This window comes from Capra hircus, chromosome 4 (genome assembly GCF_001704415.2).
Source record: "Capra hircus breed San Clemente chromosome 4, ASM170441v1, whole genome shotgun sequence".
NCBI classification, from domain to species: Eukaryota; Metazoa; Chordata; class Mammalia; order Artiodactyla; family Bovidae; genus Capra; species Capra hircus.
In genome coordinates, this window is record NC_030811.1 from 92,428,637 (window position 1) to 92,446,732 (window position 18,096).

An 18,096-nucleotide genomic window follows, 5' to 3' on the forward strand; every position below is an offset into this window, starting at 1 on the left:
TTTAGAAAGCCCATGGGTTTTCCAAGTTGCAAACTGATTCTCAAATAATGCTGAAAATTTAGGTAGCAAAGTGCTTATGTTTTGAAAACTATAAGCAGAATAGTAATACATTAGATACTAATTTCCATGAGGTGTGATTTTCAGGATTATTTTCTCCCTTAAATCAAGAGCATCAAACACATCTATTTATGAGCAAATATTATTTCTTCTTTTTCTGCACCTACAGTAAAACTTATCAGTAGTAAAAACTACAATAACTTCACAGATAAAACCTAAGATCTTACAGAATTTCATTTTTTATTAATTCAAAAGTGGATTAACTTTTTATTACAGTGAACATAGGATGAACAATAGTGATCTAGAAATAAAATAGAAAATATGCTAGGGAAAATTTAATAAAGCATCTTTTCATCATAATGCGTTTATCATCGGGTGGTCCTATAGCTTTAGAAGGATAGATGAATTATGTCTCTATATATTCCCTAAGGACTCCTTAAGCCAGAGAAGCAGAGAGTGATGCTATCATCTCCATGGAAGAGAAGAAGAGTAGGTACTAAAGCTTAGAACATGAATCTATGCAGGATGGCAAATCAATTTCACCATTTGTGCCAGCGTAAGAGCTTAATTGTGGCTGCCTGGAGTCCAGAATCAAGGAAGACTCTGATGCCACATCCAAGTTCTCTAATCCATTAGTTATACCTATGATGGGCTTCAGAAGCAGAGAAAATGTCAGATTCCTATACGGTGTGGATTGCTCTGGTTATAATTTCAGTTCATAAAACATAATCCCTCTCTATCTCATTTAGCCCTTGAGAAATTCTCTTCTTAGAAAGTCATACTCCTGGTGAGAACACAGCTTTCAACTGAAAATCATTTTGTAAGAGAGAAATTTCAAGAAACCTAGCAATCATCAAAACGAAAATCTCTTCATCAAACACATATTTTTAAAAAACTACACATGAGAGGTGGGAGCCATCCTGGGAGAAAACCTTCCAGGGAAATGATATGCTTAGTTCATTTATGCATGGTAATGCCTCAGAATGCAAGTCCTTAGAAAAATAATCAGCTATGTTGTCCATCTTTATTTACATGTACTCTCTTCTCTTTTCATTCATCTTTTAAGACCCCTAAAATCAAAGCTTAATGTTTTTGCTGCTCAGCCATTTTCTCATAAACTTGCCCATTTCTGTTAAGGATTTTTGTCATCTCCCCCAGCAAATCACAGTGTTTTTGACATGGAAAAATTATCAATCAAAACTTATGTTTTGGAATGCATAATATATAGGCATACATTTTTGGTCATCCACATAGTGTTATATAGCTGCGGTCACTAACTAACTTAAAATATACATATTTTTGTTTTACTTGTGCAGTTTTTGCAATTTTAGTCATTAAATGAGCTTTGCAGGTGTGCAAATACCCTGTTAATCCTGGTGTTTTCTGAAAGACTGCTAGCCACATCAACCAATACTTTGGAAGATTGGCAAAATGGAGAGGCTTTTTCAAAGGCCAACAATAAATTAGTAAGATGAGTTATATAACAAGTGGAACTTTGTTGAGTTAAAAACTAAGACCACCTGAAGTTTTATTTTTTTAAGCCATCAAGGATTGGATTTTTAAATGCAAAACCAGATATGATCGTTCTTGTCTGCCCTTTGCTTTTTTATTCATGTAAACACTATTTTCTTGATATGGGAGGTGGGGAGGAAGAGTTTCTAACCTGTATTTCTCATTACAAAAAATAACATTGAGTGCTCTGGTGAGATTTAGTCAGGCATATTTCTCTTAAGACCATCCCCATGGAAAAGAAATGCAAAAAAGCAAACTGGCTGTCTGAAGAGGCCTTACAAATAGCTGTGAAAAGAAGAGAAGTGAAAAGCAAAGGAGAAAAGGAAAGATATAGGCATCTAAATGCAGAGTTCCAAGAAATAGCAAGGAGAGATAAGAAAGACTTCCTCAGTGATCAATGCAAAGAAATAAAGGAAAACAACAGAATGGGAAAGACTAGAGATCTCTTCAAGAAAATTAGAGATCCCAAGGGAACATTTCATGCAAAGGTGGGCTAGATAAAGGACAGAAATGGTATGGACCTAACAGAAGCAGAAGATATTAAGAAGAGGTGGGCAAGAACACACAGAAGAACTGTACAAAAGAGATCTTCTCGACCCAGATAATCACGATGATATGGTCGGTCACTCACCTAGAGCCAGAAATGCTGGAATGTGAAGTCAAGTAGGCCTTAGAAAGCATCATTACAAACAAAGCTAGTGGAGGTGATGGAATTCCAGTAGAGCTGTTTCAAATCCTGAAAGATGATTCTGTGAAAGTGCTGCACTCAATATGTCAGCAAATGTGGAAAACCTTGCAGTGGCCACAGGACTGGAAAAGGTCAGTTTTCATCCCAATCCCAAAGAAAGGCAATGCCAAAGAATGCTCAAACTACCGCACAATTGCACTCATCTCACACGCTAGTAAAGTAATGCTCAAAATTCTCCAAGCTAGGCTTCAGCAGTACGTGAACCGTGAATTTCCAGATGTGCAAGCTGGTTTTAGAAAAGGCAGAGGAACCAGAGATCAAATTGCCAACATCTGCTGGATCATTGAAACAGCAAGAGAGTTCCAGAAAAACATCTATTTCTGCTTTATTGACTATGCCAAAGCCTTTGACTGTGTGGATCAGAATAAACTGTGGAAAATTCTGAAAGAGATGGGAATACCAGACCACCTGACCTGCCTTTTGAGAAACCTATATGCAGGTCAGGAAGCAACTGTTAGAAATGGACATGGAACAACAGACTGGTTCCAAATAGGAAAAGGAGTACATCAAGGCTGTATATTGTCACCCTGCTTATTTAACTTATATGCAGAGTACATCATGAGAAATGCTGGGCTGGAAAAAGCACAAGCTGGAATCAAGATTGCCAGGAGAAATATCAATAACCTCAGATATGCAGATGACACCACTCTTATGGTAGAAAGTGAAGAGGAACTAAAAAGCCTCTTGATGAAAGTGAAAGAGGAGAGTGAAAAAGTTGGCTTAAAACTCAACATTCAGAAAACGAAGATCATGGCATCTGGTCCCATCACATCATGGCAGATAGATGGGGAAATGGTGGAAAAAATGTCAGACTATTTTTTTGGGCTCCAAAATCACTGCAGATGGTGACTGCAGCCATGAAATTAAAAGATGCTTACTCCTTGGAAGGCAAGTTATGACCAACCTAGACAGCATATTGAAAAGAAGAGACATTACTTTGCCAACTAAGGTCCGTCTAGTCAAGGCTATGATTTTTCCAGTGGTCATGTATGGATATAAGAGTTGGACTGTGAAGAAAGTTGAACACCAAAGAATTGATGCTTTTGAACTGTGGTGTTGGAGAAGACTCTTGAGAGTCCCTTGGACTGCAAGGAGATCCAGCCAGTCCATTCTGAAGGAGATCAGTCCTGGGTTTTCATTGGAAGGACTGATGCTAAAGCCGAAACTCCAATACTTTGGCCACCTCATGCAAAGAGTTGACCACTGGAAAAGACTCTGATGCTGGGAGGGATTGGGGGCAGGAGGAGAAGGGGACGACAGAGGATGAGATGGCTGGATGGCATCACCGACTGATGGACATGAATTTGAGTGAACTCCGGAAGTTGGTGATGGACAGGGAGGCCTGGCGTGCTGTGATTCATGGGGTCACAAACAGTGGGACACAACTTGGCGACTGAACTGAACTGATTTCTCTTAATGGGCACTTGTGTGCAGGAGAGAGAAACCATTATTACATCTATATACTGATGTGCAGTGTTCAGGAAATGTCAAGGAAACTCTGTAGATGATAAGCAGTAACTAGTCAAAAACTCACCTACCATCTCAGAGTTTTTTAAGAGACTTTCCACACTATGTTCCAGGTGATAGAGACCTTTTACAGTAATTTTTCTCTATACTATTTCTATAAGAGAAAACTAATTTGATACCTAATTCCCATTATAGAGTCAGTCTGAGCTGTGAACTTCCAAAATGTGTCAGTAACAGAAGTCAGGCTTTACATTACTTTGTAGTAGCTAAGCATACAGGTTACATTTTGGACCCAAATTCTGTTAATTATATAGGGGAATAATTCACTGGGGTCTACATAGAGGCCTCATATTTGGTTGTCATGAAAATGACTTGAAAGAATAACAAGTTCTTAAGTATATTGCCACTGCAATGGTGCCGAGACTTCAATTGTTTTAAAATGATCCCATACATATTAGCTTTTATGAATTTACAATAACTGTCTCACTATGAATTTAGTAACCCTTTGTATAAACAATTCTCAAAAGAGAGTACGAACTTAGCACTAAGAAGCATATAGGCATCTTAAACATCCTTTGATTGTCAGCCTAAGAGAATAGTGTTTATTTTTTTGCTACATGTGAAAGTTCATTCTCAGTATCAAGTTTATTTTGTCCACTAACTTTGTTAACCTTTCCAATTTCTTCAGTATTTGGTGTCCTTTCACAAAGAGCTGTTAGAACAGTTGCATCAGGGTTAAAGTTCAGAGACATTACTGTGCTAACCTGAAGCATATATGCTATTCCTTGAGCTCACAATGCATTTTTGATTACTTTTTAAAAATAAAAAATGCCAACAGAAGGATACAGCAATATATGAGACATTTATGAAACCTATATCTACTATATTTTTGATAAAACACTTAAAATATTTCAGTTTGTAAATTTACTAAGAAGGCCAGGAAAATGCTGTGTTTCATTAAAAGAATCCTTTTTGATGATTTAATTTTAAATAAAAGAGCTAAACTTGTGATAAAACTCAGAAATTTGAACTTTTTCAACAAATAGCGTATTCTTTCTGATCTTTTAAAATAATATTTATGTAACAACACGGTCAATGAGTGAAACAATTTCCATTTTTATTGAAATCATATTGTCATAATTCATAACTGAGCTATATTTTCCTATAAAGATTTACTGCTAATCCCTTAGTTGAAATTCATTGTACTCAAGAGACATTCAACCCATCACCTAGAAACAGTATTTGCAGACTTCACCAGGGTAACAGATCTAATCCTTAAGGTAATCACTGTCCTTTCCAGTTCTTTCTCCTTTTAAGTCCTCACTGGTCTTTTAGAAAAACAGAAAGTAGAAGACAGCTGTTATTTTCCTCCATGGGACAGTCTACCCTGTTCAAGCAAGTAATATCATTTTCTGTTTGCCCTCATCTACAACAAATACACAGGGTCACTGTCTTCATGCTGATTTTCTCCCAGAGTGTAAAGAACAACAATGTCAGCAGACAGGCAATCAACAGCCATAAGAACCTGAGAAGAAGTAAATTCTATTTTTTTTTTTAATTTTTGTATTTAACACCCATGGAGGAGGAAAGAGATAAGATGAAGAGGAGAAGGAGTAGGAGAAGGAGAAAGAAGAGGGAAAAGGCCATGTTTCTATGTCAGAATTCAAATCCCAAGTCAGTCTGAATATCTTCTTTTAAGTCTGTTTATATTTATTAACAACATTTCAAAGTATACCATGATTGGCAATAAGATTAAAAACAACAACCAAACACCAAACAAAACACCCACCACTTCACTGTTGCTTTCTTTCAATTCTAGCATTTCATAATAGATCAGGTCAAAGATGTATTAGGACATAAAGAATGGACTAGATTCTTTCATACACTATAGCAAATATCAGGGCTACTTACAGATTGTGTGTGTTTACTGTGCCAAAGAAACACTCGTCAAATTAATGAAGGGGATTTCACAATTTTGTAGCAGAAGTGAGTTCTTTAGAACTCTGAAACTATTTGGTTCCACATTCATCTGTGGCTGAAGGAGCTGAAATCATTGATAGGCATAACTAATATTACACAATTGACTAAAATCATAATGCTTGCAACTTGGTAATGAAAGTTAGATTTTCTCCAAATAATTAGACATCTGTCATCAAAAAGCTGTCTAGATAATATAAGGGTAAAATTTTGATTCTGAATCTCAAATTTGTGTTAGGTTCTGGAAGTTATTTGAATTGCCATTATTAACAACATAAACTTAGTCCATATAAATTTAGAAAAAAAATCTCTACCACCAGGAAATTTGTTTCCAAACTACTTCTATATGATACAGTAAGAATTCATCTACATTTCAGATTTATCATATGCTTTGAAATGTTGCTTTCTCCTATGGCTTTCATTTTAATTTTCCCATGGTTCTAAGCTAGAAACATGCAAATCCCTGACCCTTTCCTCTGCCAGTTAATCACTAACTTCTTTCAACTTTACCTTTTAACATTTCCTTTGTCTGTGCATCCCCACTGCTATTGCTTTAGTTCAAATCTTGATGGAACACTAGATTACCCAGTTATAGTAAAATCTGTTCTTAGGGTGCCAATAAAAAATACAAAATATGAGGAGACCTTAGGTTCAACAAATTTGTCCAGATTATAAAAATTAGAATCTCTGGAAGGAGTTTATAATAATGACATTTACATTTTAAATGTTCTTTAGTTTCAACATTTGCATATGCTTTCTGTATTAGTTTGAACTGCATAAAGGGCTCCCACAGAAACTTCATTGCTTAAATCTTTCAAAAATTCTGATGAAGACTTCATCTGTCCTTCTTACTACCACCAATGCAACTTTTCCAGAAACTTACTAATTTTGTCATTCTGCTGCTTAATTAATTTTATCGAGATCTTAATCTTAGATTATCAGGGGTCCTTACCACCCATATAGAAAGGTTCACACTCACTGGCTTCATGATAAAGGTCCTCAATGTTACATAGCTAGAGCTGTCTTTTAATCTCATCTTCTTACAATGACCCTTTATCCTTTAATCAAACCAAACTACAAGTTCTTTAAGTGGAGGAATTAAGTGATTATTTTTATTTCTCTGGAAACTTCCAGTAGGCTCTCATATGTAACTCTTCTCCTTAAAGGCAACCATAAAAAAATAACTGTATGGTCTTTACTATTCATTAAATTTACATCATTTTTCTTTGGACAGTACTGAAACCACTTTTGGGTCTTCTCCTTTGACATTTCACATACTTAGTTTCCCCCACCCCAGCTTTCAGTTCAGTTCAGTTCAGTTGCTCAGTCATGTCCTACTCTTTGCAACCCCATGAATTGCAGCATGCCAGGCCTCCCTGTCCATCACCATCTCCCGGAGTTTACTCAAACTCATGTCCATCGAGTTGGTGATGCCATCCAGCCATCTCATCCTCTGTCGTCCCCTTCTCTTCCTGCCCCCAATTCCTCCCAGCATCAGAGTCTAAAGATAACATTTTAACTCAGATACTTTGTTATTCTAAAGGCAAGGTATGGCTTCTTCAACCTATCCTTTGGACATTCCTATTATTAAGCAAGTGAATAAGAAAATTATAAAAATCTACTTATTGACTCACAAGTCAGTTCACTATAAAAGAATCAGCAAAAATATCACCACAACTTCTAAGTACCACACCCATAAGAAGAAATGTCAGGCACCAGCATACTATTAAGTAGCCTCAGAGATCCCTACCCACTGTTTTAATGCTGAGTTCTACAATGAGGTCATGTGAATCAAGACTTCAGATGCCCACAGAGTATGGTTCTCTCTTGAAGGGAAAAGAACTTTCATTCTCTTGAGTTACTGAGGGCTACATGCACAAACCTTAGGAACAAAGCCAGACCAAGATCCATGGGTGCTCAAGACTAATAATTGGGCATCTCTTGAAACCTATATTCTTCAAAGTTTGCCTGGCTTCCTACTTGGAAAAGAGGTTGAGTACTCAATAAGAAAAAGACAGAAAAAGGAGTACTCAGGCAGATTCTGGTTTTTTTTTTTTTTTTTTTTGTCATGAAAAATCAACACAACACCAAACCCAAAACGTAGAAACTAATTTTATGTATCAATTGGACTGGGGAACAGATATTTGGTCAATATCTGGTGTGTTGTTTTTAAATCAGATTAATGTTTAAATTGTAGACAGTAAAGCAGACTGCCCTCCCTAATGTGAATAAGCTTCATCTAATCAGTCGAAAGTCATAATAGGACAAAATGACTGACTTTCCCCCTCTACTCCCACATACTTTGAGTAAAAGAGAATTCTTCCTGCCTGTTGCCCTTCAAACTAGGACCCTGGCTTTTTTTCTGCCTTCAGACTTGAACTGAAACACTGGTTCTTCCTAGGGTTGGAACCCACCAGCCTTCAGAACAGAACTATACCAGCAGCTCTTCTGGGTTTTCAGCTTGCCTACTCACTCTGCACATCTTAGAACGTGTCAGCCTACATAATCATAAATCGTATCTAACCTACATCTATATCTATCATCTATCTATCTGTCTCTACCTATCTGTATCTCACACACATGTACACACACTTCCAACTTATTCTGTTTTTCTGGAGCACCCTAACACAAGACCTAATCTATAAACTTCCCTCAGCAGAACATGCATCCTGTAACTCCTAACCTCAATTCAGAAGTGCTTTAGCATGTACCTCTCATTACTGGGGATAACTGAACCTATGTTCCCAATTCTTCACAGCTTTCTATGTTAGAGTTATATATCACACCTTCAGCCCTGAGACTCTGCAATTTCTGCCATTAGACATATAGGATATTTCCTCAAACCATAGACTTGGTACATGACTTGCTTTAGTTAACAAGATACAGAAGGAAGTGGCAATGTGAAATTTCCAGGCCAGGACCCAAAAGGAGTTCACATGTTTCCTCTTGCTTTCTGTGAAGTAGTGATCATGGCCCTGGCCATCGATGTCCCTTTCATCTGGGTCCCAAAAGGCATGCATGTTGTGCAGAAGTGAATGCTCAACTTAGAGCCAACCCAGCTGAAGGCCATCTTACACAGACTGAACCTCAACTGGAAGACCTCTGAATATAGGAATAGATGCTTGCTGCTTCTAGCCAATAAGGTGTGGGTGGTTTATTATACACCATTTGCAATACCTGCTAATTATACTTAAGCCTTCCCAGGGCCTGAGGCCTCATTCCAAGGGTTGGGGTGCTTTTTAAAATGGCTCTTTCTACAACATACATACAATACTTCATGAAATACAACTTTAAAAATCATTTTAGATTTCTAATACAGTTTACAGACTGTAGCAATATCCTGGTACTTCTGGTAGAATGTTGTCTTGAGCAACAATCTGGACAACCTAACCTTAATTGTGACTATGATTAGAAGATAGGTAACAACTTTCTTCATGGTAGGACAAGACAGCCAAGATTCCCACCAAGACTGACTTTATTTTCCCTACTGACCCAGAAAACTCCATGAAGTTGCCACAACAATATCTCTTGACTGCAATTAACTTTCCCTTACAAAAGGAGAAGAGGAAGGACAATTATCTGAAGATCTTAAACAAACACCGAGTTAAATTTAAAACATATTTTAAAGTCTCCAGCATTTGAATGAAAGTGAAGCAAGCAGTTATAAGTTGCAAGTATTAAGCAGAGAAATGAATTATTGTGAGGGGAAATGACCATAAAATGTACAACCAGTATTTATCGAACACCTACATATTTTGTATAGTATTTAGTTTGTTTTTTATCTTATTGTTTAATCTTTTCCTTCCCCACTCTCAGACTGTGTGGTCCTGGAAACTCCTAACTTCAAGTCCTACGCATGAACATAGCCCTCAGTCAGAGTACTGCTGGACATGGCAACATTGACTGGCTGATGGACTGACCATCTGAGGCTAATAAGTCCCTGCAGCAGGACGTTATGGATTGGGTGAAGCTGAAGCTACTGGAGAACTGGACCTAATCCTTCTCTCAAGACTTAAAAACAGAGAGAATATAGCTGTAGAGCTGCTGTTCATTCAACTTGACATTAACACAATGGAAACAGAGCCAGATTCCTGATTCAAATTATTTGAATTTTACCTTAAGCAATTTCAGGTAGGTTGGTGACATGGTCCAGTTTTGGCTAAATGAATCTTTTACTCACAAATTAAAGAGTTCCAGCTGATATACTGGATATTTAGCTTCTGCTCCCAAAATGGTTATTACATTGAATCAAAATTATTGTAGCAACTTAAAAGTTGCTTTGCACTGCTGACTATAAAAGTGATTAACTAGTTTTTGACTAAGTGGTACATACAATACTCTTATTCAATCAACAAACATTTTATTGAGCATTTAAAATATTCCAAGAACTGTGATAGGGATCCAGGATATGGCAGTGAATAAAACAGAAAGAAAAGTCCTTCTCTCATGAGGCTTTTATATTAATAGGGGACACCAGGTGATAGAGTATATTAGAAAGTTAAATACAGCTGTAAACAGAAACAATGAAGGAAACCAGGGAGACCAAAAGGTGAGAGTAGAGATTGGGAAGATTAATGTTGCTTTTTGAATACTCAGAGAAAATGTCGCTGCAAGGGTAACATTTGGGCAGAGAATTGAAGAAGGTGAAGAAGTAAGCCATGCAGATATGAGGAAAGGAATTCTAGCTACAGGGAACAGCAAATGCAACAGAGGTTTCAAGTCTAAGATAAGTTAGTCATGCTTGAAGAATAACAAAGAAGCCAGTATAGCTGGAGTAGAAGGAATGCAGGGCAGGCAAGAAAAACAGGAGACAGGATCACAAAGTTAATAGGCTCCAGTCCGTGTTGGGTCTTGTTGGCTATATTAAGGATAACATCAAAGCCAGTGTGTTAGATCTAATATAATTTTTTCATTTTAAAGGTTAAAAGAATATTCAGGAGTATATTTTGGAAACGAATGAATTGTTTATATACTCTTTGTCAAAATAAACATGTAATGCTTTTGAACAACTGAATCAATAAAATGATTACTGGCATCAACAATTGGTAGAAAATATACTTTAAAATGCCCCTCTTTCCCATTTAGTATACTAAAATTACCTAGGATCATAATCCTCTTGCTGGTGGACTTTGAAATTTTGAAAATAAGTTAAATATATTTTGGATTAAAGTTCAGTAAACAATCTGTTGTGATGTATGATAAAGTAACTACTGGGCTAATTAAGTCACGTGTCCTATTGTAGAGCTGAGACAGCTTGATGCAAGTAAGAAGGGAAAAGCAAGATCATAATTTTATCTTGATATTTATTGCTTAATATCGTCAAAGTGTGCAGTCAAAATTCTATTAATAGAATATTTGATCCCCATGAAAACTTCTGGCTTGAAAATGGAAAAGTCCAATGTTCACCTTTCCTTCACAGAAAATAACAACAAATCAACAAGGACAAAATCAAAGGCAAACAAAATATTTACTGAAACTCAAGAGACAGCTGCAATTATGAATCACAAGTAAGTGCAAAAGCAGTGAATAGTGCAGAATAAGAAGTGCAGAAAGATGACTAATGGCTGTAGATCTCAGAAAAGGCTGGCAGAATGTACTGCTGCCTGGAGAGGAGAGGCAATCTGAGTCGCATGGCCATAATCTCTTGATTGGAAAAGCAGTAACGGAACACCTGGGCTAATGGCTGCAGGGTCCCTGGACCTGGTTTGGCTTTAAGAAACAGAGCAGGCAAGATTCAATTTAGCCATCCCACTGATGTGTAAGCACGGGTCAGTCTCAGGAAACAACTAGAAGAAGTGAACTCTCCATTGTGAGCAACCCAACCACAGCCAGGCTCTATTAACTGGGCTGAAGAAAAGGCTCAAAACACTGAGTTATATGAAAATTTCTGCAAGTCTGCAGCATGAGCACGACCCATCCCTCATGTTAAACACCTGTAAATTGCTAATCCAGTGACAGAGGGGACTCTTTTAGACTTTTGGAAAAATAAGAGAAACAAGTACAGGATATGCTCTCTGGGTATTCCTGGCTGTAGAGAATTGTTTCATCATTAACTTTAGGAGTTTTGTCTTCTGTTCTGTATGGATGGAGAAGTCTTGAGGTTACTGTAAAAGAAAGACCAAAAGCCAGAGGCGGGAGGCTTAACTCCGAAACTTTAGAAGATCAGAGAACTCCTGACTCCAGGAAACATTAGTAGATAAGATCTAACCTAAAAGTCTCCATACCTACACTGAAACCAAGGTCCACCCAAGAGCCAACAAGTCCCAGTGAAAGACACACCATGCTAATTTTCCAACAAAATGGGAACACAATTCTGAGCATTAAAAGATGAACTGCCCAAAGCCATGACAAATCTAAAGACACCCCAAAACTCACAACTGGACACTTCATTGCATTCCAGAGAGAAGAGATCCAGCTCCACCCACCAGAACACAGAGGCAAGCTCCCCCAACCAGGAAACCTTGACAAGCCACTACTCCAATCCCATTCACAGGGAGCAGATTCCACAATTAAGAGGAACCAAAAACTTCCAGCCTGCAGAAAGGGCTGGAAACACAGCAATCTAAGCAAAATGAAAAGGCAGAGCAATATTTAGCAGGCAAAGGAACATGATAAAAAGACCCACCAAACCAAACAAAAGAGGGGATAGGGAGTCTACCTGGAAAAGAATTCAGAATAATGATAGTAAAGACGATTCAAAACCTTGAAAACATAATGGAGTTACAGATAAATAGACTAGAGACAAGGATTGAGAAGATGCAAGAAATACTTAACAAGGACCTAGAAGAAATAAAGAAGAGTCAATCAATAACGAACAATGCAATAACAGAATAAAAACACTCTGGAAGGAACTGACAGTAGAATAACTGATGCAGAAGAGCAGATAAGTGAGGTGGAAGATAGAATGGTGGAAATAAAAGAAGCAGAGGGGAAAAAAGAATTAAAAGGAATGAGAACAACCTCAGAGACCTCTGAGAAAATGTTAAGTGACCCAACATTTGAATCATAAGTGTCCCAGAAAAAGAAGACAGAAGAAAGGACATAAGAAAATACTTGAGGAGATGATAGTTGAAAACTTTCCTAAAATGGGGAAGGAAATAGCCACCCAAGTTCAAGAAACCTAGAGTCCCAAACAGGATAAACCTAAGGCACATATTAATCAAACTAACAAAGATCAAACACAAAGAGCAAATATTAAAATCAGGAAGGGAAAAGCAACAGATAACACACAAGGGGATCTACATAAGGATAACAGCTGATCTTTCAATAGAAACTCTTCAGACCAGAAGGGAATGACAGGACATACTTAAAAGTGATGAAAGAGAAAAACCTACAACCCAGATTACTCTACCCAGCAAGGATCTCATTCAGCTATGAGGAGTAATCAAAAGCTTTACAGACAAAGCAAAAGCTGAGAGAATTCAGCACCACCAAACCAGCTCTTCAACAAATGCTAAAGGATCTTTTCTAGACAGGAAACACAGAAAAGGTTTATAAAAATGAACCCAAAACAACAAAGTAAATGGTAATGGGGTCACACTTACCAATAATTACTTTAAATATAAATGAGTTAAATGCTCCAACCAAAAGACAAAGACTAGGTAAATGTATACAAAAACAAGGCCCCTATATAAGCTGTATACAAGAGACTCACCTTAAACCTAGGTATACATAGAGACTGAAAATGGAGGGCTGGAAAAAGATATTTCATGCAAATCAAGACCAGAAGAAAGCAGGAGTAGCAATACTCATATGAGATAAAATAGACTTTGAAATAAAGACCATGATAAGAGACAAAAGAAGGACACTACATAATGATCAAAAGATCACTCCAAGAAGATAGAGCAATTATAAATATATATGCACCTTAGGAGCACCTTAATATGTAAGTCAAATGCTATCAAGTATGAAAGGGGAAATTAACAGTAACACAATAATAGTGGGGGACTTTAATACCACCACTCACACCTATGGATAGATCAACCAAATGGAAAATTAGCAAGGAAACACAGCTTTAAATGATACAATCGACCAGTTAGACCTAACTGCTATCTATAGGGCATTTCACCCATGAACAATGGATTTTACCTTTTTCTCAAGTACACACGGAACATTCTCCAGGATAGACCACATCCTGAGCCATAAATCTATCCTGTTAAATTTTTAAAAAACCTGAAACGATTTCAAGCATCTTTTCTGATCACAATACAATAAGATTAGACGTCAACTACAGGGGAAAAAATCTATTAAAATTTCAAACATATGGAGGCTAAACAATATGCTTCTGAATAACCGACAGATCATGGAAGAAAAAAAAAAAAAGGAAATCAAAATATGCATAGAAAGAAATGAAAATGGAAACACGACAACCCAAAACCTGGGATTCAATAAAAGCAATGCTAAGAGGGAGGTTCATAGCAATACAAGCCTACTTGAAGATACAAGAGAAATATCAAATAAACAACCTAACTTTACACCTAAAGCAACTAGAAAAATAAAAGAATAACCCCAAAGTTAGGAGAAGGAAAGAAATCATAAATATCACAGCAGAAATAAGTGAAAAAGAAGGAAGGGAGATGATAGCAAAAATTAACAAAATGAAAAGCTGGTTCTTTGAGAAGATAAACAGACAAACCAGAGCCACACACATCAAGAAAAAAAGGGAGAAGAATCAAATCAATAAAATTACAAATGAAAATGGAGAAGTCACAACAGTCAACACAGAAATACAAAGGATTATAAGAGACTTATATCAGCAACTGTATGCCATTAAAATGGACAACTTGGAAGAAATGGACAAATTCTTAGAAAAGTATAACTTTCCCAAACTGAAACAGGAAGAAATAGAACATCTTAACAGACCCACCACAAGCACAGGGACCAGATGGCTTCACAGCTGAATTCTACCAAAAATTTAGAAAAGAGCTAACACCTATCCTACTCAAACTCTTCCAGAAAATTGCAGAGGAAGGTAAACTCCCAACTCATTCTATGAGGCCACCATCACCCTAATACCAAAACCAGACAAAGATGCCACACACACACATACACACACACACACACACACACAAAACCAAACTACAGGCCAATATAACTGATGAATATAGATGCAAAAACCCTCAACAAAATTCTAGCAAACAAAATCCAACAGCATATTAAAAAGATCATACATCATGACCAAATAGATTTTATCCCAGGGATGTAAGGATTCTTCAATATTCACAAATCAATCAATGGGATACACCATATTAACAAACTGAAAAATAAAAACCATATTTGTCAAAGGATTCAGAGAAACCCTTTGACAAATTCAACATCCATTTACGATAAAATCTATCCAGAAAACAGGCATAGAAGGAACATACCTCAACAGAGTAAAAGCTATATACCATAAACCCACAGAAAACATTATCCTCAATGGTGAAAAATTGAAAGCATTTCCCCTAAAGTCAGGAACAAGACAAGGGCGCCCACTCTCATCACTACTATTTAACATAGTTTTAAACTTAAAACCTTTTCCACAACAAAGGAAACTATAAGCAAGGTGAAAAGGTGGCCTTCAGAATGGGAGAAAATAATAGCAAATGAAATAGCTGACAAAGAATTAATCTCAAAAATATACAAGCAGCTCATGCAACTCAAAACCAGAAAAATAAACAACCCAATCAAAGTGTGGGCCAAAGAACTAAACAGACATTTCTCCAAAGAAGACATACAGATGGCTAATGAACACATGAAAAGATGCTCATCACTCATTACAGAGACATGCAAATCAAAATCACAATGAGGTACCATCTCATACTGGTCAGGTAGCTGCCATCAAAATGCTAGAGAGGGTGTGGAGAAAAGGGAACTGTCTTACACTGTTGGTGGGAATGATAACTTGCACAGCCACTATGAAGAACAGTGTGGAGATTCCTTAAAAAACTGGAAACAGAACTGCCATATGACCCAGCAATCCCACTGCTGGGAATACACATCAAGGAAACCAGAACTGAAAGAGACACATGTACCCAAATGTTCATTGCAGCACTGTTTACAATAGCCAGGACATGGAAGCAGCCTAGATATCCATTGGCAGAGGAATGGATAAGGAAGTTGTGGAACATATACACAATGGCATATTACTCAGTTATACAAAAGAATGCATTTGAGTCAGTTCTAATGAAGTGGATAAAACTGGAGCCTATTATACAGAGTGAAGTAAGTCAGGAAGAGAAACACAACATACATATAGAATTAGAAAGGTGGTAACTATGATTCTATATGCAAGACAGTAAAAGAGACACAGATGTAAAGAACAGACTTTTGGACTATGTGGGGAAAGTGAGGGTGGGATTATTTGAGAGAATAGTATTGAAACAAGTATGAGGTGAAGTTGCTCAGTCATGTCTGACCCTTTGCGACCCCATGGACTGTAGCCTACCAGGCTCCTCCATCCATGGGATTTTCCAGGCAAGAGTACTGGAGTGGGTTGCCATTTCCTTTTCCAGAGGATCTTCCCCACCCAGGGATCGAAACCGGGTCTCCCACAGTGTAGGCAGACATGTTACCGTCTGAACCACCAGGGAAAATCTGAAACAAGTATACTACCATACATAAAATAGATAACCAGTGAAAATTAGATGCATGAAGCAGGGCACTCAAAATTGGTATTCTGGGACAACCCAGAAGGCTAAGGTGGGAGGGGGTGGGAGAGAATTTCAGGGTTGGGGGACACATGTGCACCCATGGCTGATACATGTCAGTGTATGTCAAAAACCACAATATTCTAAAGTAATTAGCCTCCAATTAAAATAAATAAATTACTTATAGGAAAAAGAAAAGAAAGAAAAATTAACAGGCTTGATCTAAAGAAACATATAAACATTGTACCCTACAAAATTTAGATGAAAGCAATGCCCAATAAATTTCAAAGATTGAAGGGAAACAAAAAAGTACAGGATCTACATACACTTCCTGAGGAAAAAAATGAGAAAAGGACAAGCCAAAAACAAACAAACAAACAGCAAGCAAACAACATTCACCAGAAATCAGAGGAAATGTTGCACAAATACTACACTATATGTTTACAAACTTTCAATGAGGTTATTGGCTTTATAGAGAAAAATAGAGATAAGAGTTCAGGAGGAACAGGTCTAGACAAAAGAGGATGAAACCTGAGCTAGAAGAGTTTAGGAAAGAATTGGAAGAATTCAAAAATCAACAAAATGAACACAATACTATGCAAATTAGTACTAACAATGCTGAAGACACAGTAAAGAATGCAGAATACCAGAATCAAAAAAAAAAAAAAAATAGCAAATGATAATAAAAAGTTTTAAAGTTTGAAAGAAAATGATAGATATTGAATGTAAGCAAAAGATATCCAACATACACATAACTGGCATTCCTATATTAAATTTTGATAAGCTGCTGCTAAGTCACGTCAGTCGTGTCCGACTCTGTGTGACCCCATAGACGGCAGCCCACTAGGCTCCCCCATCCCTGGGATTCTCCAGGCAAGAACACTGGAGTGGGTTGCCATTTCCTTCTCCAAAATTTTGATATGGAAATGGCATAAATATGCTTAAAATAATTTAAATTTCAGGTATAAAAAATGATTTGAATTTGCAGATTATAACAGCAAACTGTGTCCCAGAAAAACTGATGCAAAACTGATCACATCAAAAAACAAAACTACTGGACCCAAAAGGTAAATAAACACATCACTGGACACTTTAGCAAAGAATATGAAGTCACATTAAAAGAGAAAAATCATCAGCATGGCCTTATGAATTTCCAAATATTTAACCAATAACTCAAGATGCCTGAAAGAATCCTTCAAGAAAGAAGCTAGAATCCAAGAAACGTCTACCAATCCCAAACAACCCAACTGTAAAGCCACCTAACAAATATTTCTCAATACGAAGGATCGTCAACTATTAAACCAAATAACCCTTTCTCTAAAACTTACCAGAGGCTTGTTTAACCAATAAAAGACTGAATTAATAAAAAACACAGCAAAAACCTTGGTATCAATGAAAGAGTAATAAAAGTAAGTCTAAGGATTTCAAAAGGAAAGACTATATTTGAAAACAAAAAGGAGTAGAATAAATAAATCCAATTGCTGCCTCCCTGGGAAAAATGATAATAATATCAATAATAACAGTAATAGTAACTAACACTGTACTTAAAACACATTTCTTGTCAACTCAAGCAATCATATACAGTAAGTAGCATATTACTCCTTTTTAGCAATGGGGAAACTGAGGAACACTGAAGCTAAGAAAATTTCTCCAAGGTCTCAGAGATTGAACAAAGCTTTTAACCATTGGTTTTGCTTTATTTTTGAG